Source organism: Acanthochromis polyacanthus, chromosome 3, assembly GCF_021347895.1.
Source record: "Acanthochromis polyacanthus isolate Apoly-LR-REF ecotype Palm Island chromosome 3, KAUST_Apoly_ChrSc, whole genome shotgun sequence".
In the NCBI taxonomy this organism is placed as follows: Eukaryota; Metazoa; Chordata; class Actinopteri; family Pomacentridae; genus Acanthochromis; species Acanthochromis polyacanthus.
In genome coordinates, this window is record NC_067115.1 from 13948889 (window position 1) to 13961843 (window position 12955).

At 39.4% G+C, this 12955-nt stretch overlaps 1 protein-coding gene across 1 annotated transcript in view; it reads right to left on the bottom strand.

Moving 5' to 3' along the window:
- Positions 1-12955, bottom strand: part of cnnm2b (cyclin and CBS domain divalent metal cation transport mediator 2b) — a 50848-nt gene that overhangs the window by 17146 nt on the left and 20747 nt on the right. The window lies entirely within an intron of this gene.

The window sequence follows — 12955 nt, forward strand, 5'->3', positions numbered from 1 at the left end:
CATCATACGAGCCCCTTTGGCCCTCCTTGCCTCCACATCTGTGTTCCCAGGACCCTCCTGTGTGCTGTACCATCTGAAAAAAAAAAAGAAACAAACTGCCGTGTATGCAGAGAAGACTGTCAGGCAAAACACTAAACAAATTCTTTGCCTTTTCTCAGCTTGTGATCATTTAAAAGGAATTTTCCAGAGGCCCAGGCTAATATTAGCCCCTGCAAAATGAAGTTTCCATTCCGCCCCGGCGATATTCTCACCGAGCAAAGGAACAGACCGGGCGAACCTCCGCTGTGTGATCAGATTGTCTCAGAATGGGCCGTTTGCATGCAGATACACCTGGGTGTAAATAATGGAGGACGTCAGTGTGCTGGTGTGTGCGTGTGCATGCACGTGTGTCATGGGTGTGCGGGTACTTTAGCATCTGTGGGTTTTGTTTTCGCAGGTACATCACCGAGTCTGTGCTCAGATGCTGCTTCCGCTGATGCCGGCCGCTTTGGTGCAGAGACTGAAAGGACTTCTGGGCTGATCACCAAGAGTGTTTTATTGCACTGCAGCTCCTCGCAGCACTATGACAGCGTCGATGTGCTGCAGACAGAGCCTCAGAGTCTCGGTGTGAGAATGCTGTGAGCTTGGATGCAGAATTGATGCTTTTAAGAAATATACTCAGGTTACACCTAACAGGCTGGCAATGTAAGATCTCCAAAGAGAGGTATTAATAATGTAAACATAGAAATCCACTAATACAAAGAGTCTGCAGATGGCAGCCAGTGTGTAAGTCTTACTTGTTGAGGAAGAGCAGAGTATTCCTATTTCTATTACGATAGCAGCATATTGCTTTATCACTGAGGGGCTGGGTTTAACTAGGGCAAACACAAATGGAGCCTCGTGGGTTAAAGCAATCAGGCCTCAGAAGTCCTTGAGCACGCAATTACTCTAAACTGCCCGGGGAGGGGAGGCAAATGGAGTGGCCAGCACAGCACAGCACAGCACAGCACAGCACAGCACAGCACAGCACAGCACAGCACAGCACAGCACAGCACAGCACAGCACAGCACAGCACAGCACAGCACAACTGATCAATGCTCACTTCACTCTCCTTCATGGCATCCACTCCACTGCTGTCGGGTTTATAAACACAGGTTATGAAACGCAGGTTGATCTGCAAAAGTGTCACCCGTTAGGTCCCTTTAGGGGGTGACCTGAAACGAACTGAACATGAAAATCTGGAAAACAAGCACATATATGAAGCGAGATGACTCAATTTAAAATGTCTCAGCAGAAATCCCCTTGTTTTTGTATGTATCGAGTGACTCTGATGTTTCCCATTTAAAGGAACAATTTCACTTTTTGGGAAACGTTCGAATTCTTGCCAAGAGTCAGATGAGAAGATTTTGTGTCTGTACCGTAAATATCAGCAGCAGGGTAGCTTTGCATAGCATAAAGCCTGAAAACGAGCAAAAATAGATACTCTGTCTCTGTTCAAAGGTAACAAAATCTATACCACTGATAACACTTGTTGGTCATAAAATAACAAACCTGTGGACAGATGTAGACTTTCTGCTTCTGGCTGCAGGCTACAGCTTCATATTCACTTTTCAGATATGAGAGTGGTGTGAATTCACTGCAAAGAAGCAATAATTATCAGCTTGACGTATAAAACATATTTTTCAAATTTCTCTTCATTTTTCATTTACACACTAAACTACACAACTGTGGTTGACTTATAATAACTCTCCTACTCTAAATTAATTACGGTTATAATATCCACCATATAAACCAACCTTTTATGATGTAATGACCATCAAACAAAGATTATGTGATGACAAACAAGTGGCTGGAAAAAGCTGATTCATTTACCTCAGGTTGAGATTAATGGTCATTTCACACACTCAATAAGCCACGGAGTTTGAAACAACACAGCTAAGGTGAATGAATATTTAATTTCGAAAAGAAAGTCACACAAAAAAACAAGAAACAGTGCTATTAGTATTCAGCAGAGATTTCCTAAATACATAAAAAATGACCCGCTCTTTCAAACCTGTGACATACTTCACAGAAACGTAACAACACACAGACCACAACTCAACAAAAATTGTAATGATTCTGTTACGTGTCCTTTGGGAGAAATGTGACACAATAGTGAAATTATTCCTGTTCTTGTTCCCCTCGGCTGTATATGGGAAGGACTGATTCAGTTTTATCACAGGATCAGGTCCAACCAATGGGAGCATATGTCAACTTGACCTCACCTCTCAGGCACAAATCTAGGCCCGACCTCTGACCTTTATGTAAGCCAGCCGATAAAGTGGTGGAGGACGTCTGTGAGATCAAACACAACCAGCTCTGCTGTTGAAGCGGCCATGTGCACAGACACACACGCACACACTAGACCCACAAATGTAACAGCACGAGTCACTTGTTGGACAAGTTAAATTAATCCCATCAGGATGTCTGTCCACAGCGAGGAGGTGACTTGGGGTTAACTATTAGAGATGACCCCGCCGGAAGACGTTCAGCCGAGGCAGTGTGGGTTGTCGGTTCAAAATAAGAATGACACACAGTGATGGAATAAAAGCAAATAGGAAGCTAGTGAGTAGAGATTACAGAGAAAAGCATGTTTATACTAAGTTTAATAGTGTTTATTCTAGAGTCTGCCTCTTGGGCTGCGATGTGAGGAGACAGAAATTGTACAAAGTCCATGGAACAGAGGTCAAAGGAAAATCACACACCCAGTGTTTCTTTTATGCTATTCTGCATGTTCTACATGGAAGTCACTCAGCTACATATTTCACAAGGGAGACTTCTGAAGTAATGCTTGGTTGACACGATTCCAAGGAAGGAAAGCAGCGAGGGTTAGTTTGGCCACTTATTTCTGGAGTGGAATTTCTCAACAGCCAATACATGGATTCAAGATGTCATGGTATCAGTATTGACAATAATTGTCTTATTTTTTAAAAATAAATACTGATATTGTATTGGTAACACACATACAATAATATTCTAAATACCCCAAGCATATATCTAGACTGTAAGAAAAAATCTTTTTGGCATTTTTTTACCTGAGTTGTTAAAGTCACAGATAACATATACATGCAGAAACAAGCATGTCAAAATCTGCATTTTTACAATTATTAACTGGTTCATTTATTCCATGTGACTATGAAATGACACTATTTTATCCCATTTAAATAAGTAAAAACACTGTGATTTTAGAGATATTTGCCATTATTTAGAAAAAATAGGTACATCATAGACAAAAAAAATGTATGAATTTATACAGAAAGTATAGGCCAAAGCAGCACATAATATCAAATATTGACTCATTTTGACGCACAAGTTTAGAATGGGACTCAAATTTAGAACACATACAGTTGAAACCAGACGTTTACATACACTGTATAATAAGACATATAACCTTTTTTCCCCTCACTGTCTGACATTAAATCACAATAAACCTTTCCTGATTTAGCTCAGTTAGGATTCCCAAAATTATTCCTAATTGTTCAATGCCAGAATAATGAAAGAGAAAAATTTTTTAGAATATTTTGTTACTTTCTTCAAAGTCAGAATTGTACATACATTTCCTTACAGCATCACCGGTATGACTTGGGTCAAACATTTTAGGTATCCTTCCACAAGTTTCTCACAATAATTTGCTGGAATTTTGGCCCATTTTTCCTGACAGAACTGATGTAATTGAGTCTGGTCCGTAGGCCTTTTCAGCTCTGTCCACAAATTTTCTACAGGATTGAGATCAGGGTTTTGTGATGGCCACTCTAAAACATTGACTTTGTTGTCTGTAAGCCACTTTGTAACTAATCTGGCGGTATGCTAAGGGTCCTTGTCCATTCGGAGCTTTAGCTTCCTGGCTGATGTCTTTAGATGTTGCTTCAGTATTTCCACACAATGTTCTTTCCTCATGATGTTTACACCCCAGTACTTCACAGGCGGTGTACTCAGGATTGCAAGCTTCCCCCTTTTCCCTCCAAATATAACAATGATAATTCTGGCCAAACAGTTGAATTTTAGTTTCATCAGACCACAAGACGTGTCTCCAAATATTAAGGTCTTCATCCCTGTGTGCATTTGCAAACTGTAATCTGGCTTATTTTCTTGTTGGTTTTGGAGTACTGACTTCCTCGCTGAGTAGCCTTTCAGCCCATGTCGGTGCAGGACTCGTTTCACTGTGGATAATAACGCTCTCTTACCAGCTTCAGCCAGCATCTTCACAAGGTCTTTTGCTTTTGTTCTGGGCTTGATATGCACATTTTGCACCAATACATGCTGGTCTCTGGGACACAGAATCCGTCTCTTCCTGGGCAGTATGATGCCTGGACGGTCCCATGGCGTTTATACTTGCGTATAATTGTTTGAACAGATGAACGTGGAACCTTCAGGCATCTAGAAATTGTACCCAAGGATGAACCTGACTTGTGGTGTCCACAACAAATCCTGGTATCTTGGCTGATTTTTTTTTAGATGTTCAAATGGTGTCACCTAAGGGAGCAGTGTGTTTGAGGTGTGCCTTAAAATACATCCGCAGGTGTGCCTCCAGTTAACTCAAATATTGTCCAATTTACCAATCACAAGCTTTCAAAGCCATGACATCATCATCTGGACCTTCCCAAATAGTTTGAAGGCACAGTAATCTTAGTGCATGTAAGCTTCTGACTTAAAAGAAAGTAATAAAAAAAATGAAAAAAAATTCTCTCTCTCATTATTCTGGCATTTAGCAAATAGAAATAATTTTGGTAATCCTAACTGACCTAAAACAGGAAAGGTTTAGTCTAATTTAAAGTCAGGTTGTGAGAACAAAAACAGTATATGTAAACTTCTGATTTCAACTGTATATGACAGCAGATGTAAACACAAGACTGGGCTTAGGTTCTTAAAAAAATACTGATCAGTTAAAGTTTGCCTTGATTAGCTCCAATTGGGATTAAAGGATCATTTTCACATCGTCATTTTGAGCATGTGAGCGAGCACTGCTGGTTACTACAGTTTTACACAACTGCCTGCATGGCTGTAATTTCATTTTGTAATCAGATTTTTCTCCAGCGAACAATATCTTCTGTTTATTAAGGATGTTTGTCATTGTCATGTACAGAGTGCTAAGCGATATAACTGTCAACAAGGCGTAAGTGAATATCAGATTACAGCATACAGTGTATTACAAATATTACATCAGTTATGTTGAGACTCATACAGGTAAGCCTATGGTCATGGATAGATGGACGGATGTGTGTAATTTCTTACACTCAGTAAATTACACTGCATTATTTTGGTTGATGCAAACTCCAGAACTCACACTCTCAGAAGTCAGCTTAATCGGGTGATAATTACGTTTTTCTAACATGACAGTATTTGCAGATGGGTACATTCTATTTGAATCTACAAAATTCCCCAAGGTGACCAATAATGTACTGATGTAAACTCTATCGTTTCACTCTGAAGCCTACTTCTGCCTCTCAGCGTCACACACTCAAACAGTAGCGACACTCTGATTCACTTCGTCTCGCTGTCCCACAAGATGAGCGCATACTTTCCAGTTTCCCACAAAGACAAAATACCACACCAGCGACAGAAAAAATGCAGCTTCTGTCTTCCATAAATATATTACAAGACAATGACAGGCTGTTTATTCATAGCTCCTTAGCTGCTGTTAAGGCAGTGGGTTTTGTGAGGGGGGACTTGAGGTAGGGGAGGGGAGGAGGCTGACCCTCTGGAGCCTGGAACTTGGCAGAGGGCCTCGGGGAGAGCGTGTCCTTGCAAGGACCAGTCGTCTAGGGTCCTATAACCCACCACTGCTGCCTGACATCTGGGGCTGTCTAGCTGGGCTGAGGCTGAATGCATGCTGGGTAGTCCAGCACACAGGCACACTGCACACAACAGGGTCGGGGGTCAATTCACTTTCAGTTTCGTCCATTAGGGAAGCGTGTTCAGTAAAACTAAAACACATCTGTCATTAAACGGCTGCTTTCTAAAACATGTCTGAGAACAGCGGTTGAGTCGTCAGCCCTGTAAATGGCAGTTTCAGTTTACATTTGTAATTGGGCAAAGCAAAGGCACACACGCATAAACAGAGGATTGTTTTGTTTCCCTTCACAACAGAGCAGCAGAGGTACAGAACCAGGAAGTGCTTCATCTCACAGAGGAGACAGATCACTAGTTCAGTTGCTCCTGAAAACCCGCGCTGCATAAGGCTGAAGATGCACATCAAAAGATCCACTCCATATTTTTACAAAAACTGAAGTCATGCATCTTTAACTAATACAACTGCTTTGTTTAAGCATATTTTTAATAACAACTGTGTACGATGTCCCAGAGATTTGATGCACAACTCTCTCAAGTTTAGAGGAGCTTCCTGCTACTACTTGCCAGGATTTTAATTGTAGAAGGGATGTTTATTTGTTATATTTATTTAGACATGTTTTAATTCTTCCTGGTCTCAAACATGATTTAAAAATGCAGCTCTGTGAAGTACACAGTGTGCATGTTCACTGCTTCAATGTGCTAGCCTGCTAATGTGAATTTGCATGCTAATAGAGCACTAGTTTAAATGTCACAAAACCAGAAATTTGGTTGTGAGTACCAATTCCATTTCAATTCTATGATTCTCAATACAAAATTTAATACCAAAAAGAATATCAGATAAATGCATGTATTCAAGCATAAAAAATAAAAAACAAACAAAAACGAAACCCCACACACACAAACAAAAAATGGCTACACACTGTGCTATGTTTTGACACACTGAACAGTAATGACAATCAGGCCTGTAACAATTATTACATAATCACCTGTTTGCAATGATTTGAGCTGTTATCATTGAGCATAATCATGAGAATCCTTTTCACTCAACTGTATAAAAACGGCTGGATGAAAATAACATAAATGTCAGGTTTAAATCACTATTTCCACGCCGATTTCCACTGTTTTCTGATATGGTTTAATGCCAATTTTATGTTGTGATGCTTAACTTATAAAATTCAACCGACTGTACTTCGATTAACATCCATTGACTTTAACATCTGTCACTAAATAAAGCACCACGACATTACTGTTGGAACACTTCAGTTTTCAGCCAAGTAAAAAAGCACAGCCCAATGATTTAGAGGAATGCCATCAAAACATGACAGTCAAAGGCACTAATACCACTAAAACTCAGATAAAAATGTATTTTTTCATTCATAGAATGAACACAAAAAGTAATAATTTGCAAGACTATTGTTCATTAACTAAAATTTCTTGATCACATCAGCCCTAATGATAATGGCCTACTGTCATGAATGAAAATGAATGCTACCACTTTTATTCTGAAAAGTCACACTGCTAGCACAATTACACAACTTTAGATTCAAAAATTTAAACTAGAGCTGGTTAGCCAATATTATTGGCCAACTGACCTGTCACAGATATGTGAGCGTTGGCGTACACGGTGTCAGAAATGGGGTAATATGAAAACTTCTACTTAACTGTTTTTTACAGAACATAAAGCAGCAGAAAATGTTTGTGGTAACTTAGAAATGTTGACACCACATAGTTTGTCCAGAAGACCAGCTCCGAAATCATTGCGTACAACACTGTCTGTACTTTCTGCAGCACATATAGCTGAGTATGTATCACAATTAAGCAGATGATGTGGAGTTAAGTAGTGTCTTCACACTGAGCAGATAACTAGTTAGTGAAATGTATTACTGGACTGCTCATAAACAAGCACTCCGTTATATTAATCTTTAACCCTCCTGCTGTCTTCATTTATGGGCAACAAAAAACATCATTTCCTTGTCTGAAAAAACCCAAACATTCAGCAAAAAAATTCCGAAATTTCTGAAATTTTGCAAAACCTTCAAGAAAAAAAAATCCAATAACTCCTTAAAAAATTTCCCTTAAAAGTTTTCTTTAACCAAAATCCAGTAAATTTCGTTGAATTTTGGTTGATTTTTTGGCAAATATTCACTAGATTTTGGTTGATTTTTTTTTTAATGTTCTTAAGAAACCTTTTTTTTAAACATTTCTTTAAAAAAAAAAACATCAAAAATTTCTAAAAACAAATGTGAAATTGAAATTATATTTTTTTCCACATTTTAAAACTTTAAAACTGGTTAATTAGACAGTAGGACAACACTCGGGCTAAAGACTACTCCAGCGTACTCATGTATTAATATGTATAAAAAGTATTGTCCGACATACTGATATGGGACACTCTAAAAATCCGTACTGCCATCATCATCTCAAAAAGTCCCATACTGGCTAGGCTCTAATAACTTCCTTATTCTGACACAGTGCAATGCTGAAAATGTGCAGCACATGACGTGTGTCACTTCAGCCCTACACTCATTTCATGTACTGGCTCATTTCATAGGTGGCACATTATTGTTACCAAAGAAATGAGAACCGAGGGAGAAAAATCACTTTAAAGAATAAATCAACTAAAGACATGTAATGACCAGTGTGCCAAAGAGCCTGCCACCATAGTAATAAATTCTGTGGAAAAATACTCAACTGAGGATACAACAATCCAAGCTACAGTATTTTCAATGGGTTCATTTCACCCTGTAGTTTGACAAAGGCTAAAATTAAATATACTGTGGATAGCTGATAACTGCACCTGGACAAACCATCCATCCATCCATCCATACATACCCCAAAGCCAAGCCTGAGAACCTCCAGTCCAGCCTTCAGAGACTAAGCCGCGTGCTCTTTTCCACCATTCCCAGCTTATTTATGGAATGCAGCTTTGTCATATTTTTCCATAGCGCAATTTCCCCCTATAAATAGGCACGTAAGGCTCAGAGACTTGGGGTGGGAGTATGAAGGGTCAGTATCTGTTGTGGACACTCATCACTGCCCCCCTCCTTGTCTTGCTCTCCCCCTATTTTTCCAAATATTTGAGCCCTGACAAATATAGTGCAACATTAGGGTGATGGGAAACCATTGGACAGCCTTTCTTCTAAGTCTACCTCCAGTGAAAAAAGAAAAAAGTTTCCAAGCTATTTTGACCCATTTTTCCACTGACATTAACAAAAACTTTACCCTAATTCTGGTACCATGTCAGCTATTTACAGCTTCTTCATTTACACAAACACTACAACTGAATACACACGCAATAAAATAATGTCATTCTGCAGCTTGGCCTGTATTATCTGCAGACATAAATGGAATGTGTGTCTGTCTGTATGTTTGTGTGCATAAGTGTCCCTTTTTTTCTTCACAAGTATAACAGATAGAGGAGATAAATGAATTGTCTGCTGAGGCATTCATTACGCTAATATAAATAGAAAATTAAATTATCCTTAATTGGTCACTTAAAGTTGCAGAACAGATGCTGCTCTGGAGAGTTTCTCGCTGAAATGAGCCACACAGGAGGAATCACAATATGAGCTTGTTCACTTCTGTTGATCCTGTTGAAACTATTACCTGTTCAGACTTTAAATTTGAGAATAAAAGCCCAAATTTTGAAGATGGTTACACCAATTTTCCCATTTGCACTGAATACTCATTCAGGCCCCTAATATTTGCTGATGTTAGTAGAACTGGTTCAAACGCTGTAAGTCAGACATTTCGACACATTTTTATAAAACTTTATCTTTTAAACAGATCAAAACAACTGGAGCATGATTCTACATGCTGCGTGAAAGCAGACTTGCCCAGATCTTGTTCACATTTATCTCATAAGAACCCGTCTCCTGAGGGGAGTTAAAGCTGGAATAAGCAGTATTTTTTTTTTTTGGCATCACTGGGCAAAAACAATAGCAAGCAATAATAATAACATGTCAGCATGTTGTATTTCAGGTGGTCTGAGAAGAAACTAGATGTCTGAACCTCCTCTTAGGTCTGTTTTAAGGCTTTGAAAATATAACAAGAGACATGGGTCTTTTCAGCGAGAGGGCAGTCTTCATATGGGATACTCTGAAAATGCAGTTGCACATTTAAATCCCTTCAGATGATGAAAAGTCTGGCTCAGTGCTGGAAAAGCGGTCATTCCAGCACATTAACAACTACATATACTGCAAGGCAACGAAAAAGGTCTGACAACAAACATGCAAAAGATGCGTTGATAAAGCCGAAGCACGCTCATAGAACTGGAGCTACATTTAATACCGACTGTATCCTGAGCTTGCCCCTCCTGGACAGCTAAGCTGCTAGTTTAATTTGGTTAGACAGATGTGTAGATATATTTACTATCCAATCTGGAAATGAGTGGCTTTCCAGAATTTTAATACAAGTTTAGCTGTCTGGTGGCCATAGCCAAAGGCTTACAGCTGTGGCTATAGATAATTCCGTTTCATAGTTATTTTCGTGTTCTGATAAAACTTGTGTTGCATGTTCATATAGAGCTTGTGCACATGTCCGCTCTTGTCCTGGGTTAGCTGCAGGAGGAGTTGTGTTTTCACAAGCTGGTGATTTTTACCTTTACAAATTCCTGCCTACATCAGCTTTAAATCACCTTGTGTCCATGTCGCCAACACAATGTTAAGATTTGAGAGGTGTACATGTCAGCTTCTCAGTGAGTCTCTGTACTGACTGTTACTCAGAATACCCTATTTGTTTTTCATAGATCCGCAGAGATGTCCACATGGATCTTCGCAGACCTATTATTCCTGCTTTTAAAGGTTTAGTTGACCAGAATCCCCGAAGAGTCCCATCAAGCACCAAAAGATTTTCGTATTATGACAGCAATACATACAATAGACACCCGGAAATTTTCTCTTTCTCTGAAACCCCTGTCTGGGAACAACCAGAGATAACCACATGTTTCAAGAACAACAGAGCTGTGTGTTCCACAAATATTTTTCCCGCTTCTTCTAGTTTGCAGTTTGAATAATAAGCATAATGTTCCTCAACACAGAAACACAAGTGATCTCGGTAATCAAGAGAACGGCAGAGGTAAAGGAATGTGATCACTGGTTTTTGTGTGTCTGTCGCATAGACTGTATGTAAATATGGACAAAGCCTGAACATGTGGAAAGTGAAGCTAGCAATGGAGTGACTTTTAATCTGCATTCTTTGTAGCTCCTTTGCAAAAACTGTATAAGAGTCTGACTGTATAAACGTCTATGAGAAAATGATGCTACTTCTTACTTGATTAGCTACCTCAGTAAACATTTTCCTACTGAGTTCATGGTCTCAATCCCTAGTTTCTATTCTTTTTGAATACAGTGTTATGCTAGTTTTGTAAATCATAATCTAATTTATAGTAAAATACACAATAAAGCAGGGTATGATCTCACAGGTTGCTACTGCAGCACCACAATATTGTGCTTGACTTCTCAGCCAAATCCAACACTCGCTTGTTACATTGAGTTTCCAATATAGTGACAGCCAAATCCAAAGTTTCAGAGCATTAGTCTACAAACCAATGGGACATGTTACAGTCACTTCATCCATCTTTTAGACACAGTCTTTGTCTGTCTGTCTGTTAGCAGGGTTACAAAATCAGTCATTTTTTATGAAACTTGGTGGAGAAATAAAACATGGGCACAAGAAGAACCTGGTCGTTTTTGATGCGGCTCCAGATCACCTTTGTTAAAACTGCGAAGTAAAGCATTGGCTTCTGTGGAGGATGTCCTCTCTGAGTGCCTTTCTAGCATACCAGCGCTATAGGATGAGGTATGCCTACATTGTATCTGACTAACAAAACTATTACTGGAGCTTTGATGTTTCAAGTGCATCTCCTCTACAAGCACTTCACTTCACATCTCGTTGAAGTTGTTTTTCTGTCAATTTAATATGGGTAATAGGGATAAATGACAAGTGTCCCTGAGCTACAACAAACGGGGATGACATCTATAAACACTTGTGTCCGAATGTTCCCCCTCATCACATTCTCACTTGTCACAAATAGACCTAGAGCTCAGACTACAATCAAAACCATTACTTCTCAACTTTTGCAGAATAACTGCCAATGAGATGCGCAAACAAAGTGCTATGTCCAAAACCACAGTCCTCAGTATCTTTGCTGACAGACGTAAACACACAGAGCCACTGTGACAGCGATGGACACGAACCATTACAGCTGACTTAAGGGATGTACTGTAATTTACTGGTCAATCAGCTAAACAGCAGGGAAGCAGACATAAGATTAATCAGCACACACACACACATACAAAGCACACACACACACAATGGACGTAAAGGCAAAAAAAAAATAAAACAAACAAGGCTCAAACAGACCCTGACAAGAAAACCATGTCCACATTTAGAACTAGAAAAGCACTCAGAGAGCGCAGACCTCCGCCAAGGATAGAGAGGAAAACAGGAAACCCATGCAGTAAAGGATCATGAGCTGGAATCAAACCTGCATCTCTGACACAGTTCTGTTTATGAATCGCCTTCTCAAACAGTTGAGCTATCTGGACACCTTGCTCCAATTTGTTGGACGACATACTAACCTATGATGTTTTTGTCATATTTTGGACCACATACTAAAATTTACTAAAAGTTATACAGAATCCAGGATCCTTTCCAGATTGCCACCAAAATTAAATCAGCTCTTCCTCTTACCATAGTCTACATCCCCTGAAAATTTCATGTGAATCTGCCCAGGCGTTTTTGAGTTATCTTGCTAACAGACAGACAGACAGACAGACACACAAACGCCGGGTGTCACATAACCTCCATGGCAGAGGTAATAACTACTCAACAAAATGAAATTAGTGAATATTTATTCAAACAAAACATTTAATATTTTAGTGCAGACACCAAATACTATCAAATGAGACTGAAAGGAAGTTTGTGTGTAACATCTGATGGGTCATTTTTGTATTATTTCCAGAAATTATTCTAATTGTAATGGTGTATTGTCACATGGCATTATGGACCAAGTCTATTGGTCTGGAAATGAGACAGCAGACCTGCTCACCTCAGCTGAAATGCACCTGAAAGCATAAACTCATTTCGGTAACCAGTCCAGTGTTTGTTTTCAATCCCTTTTGCCTCGCTTGGCCTTTGGGTCAAA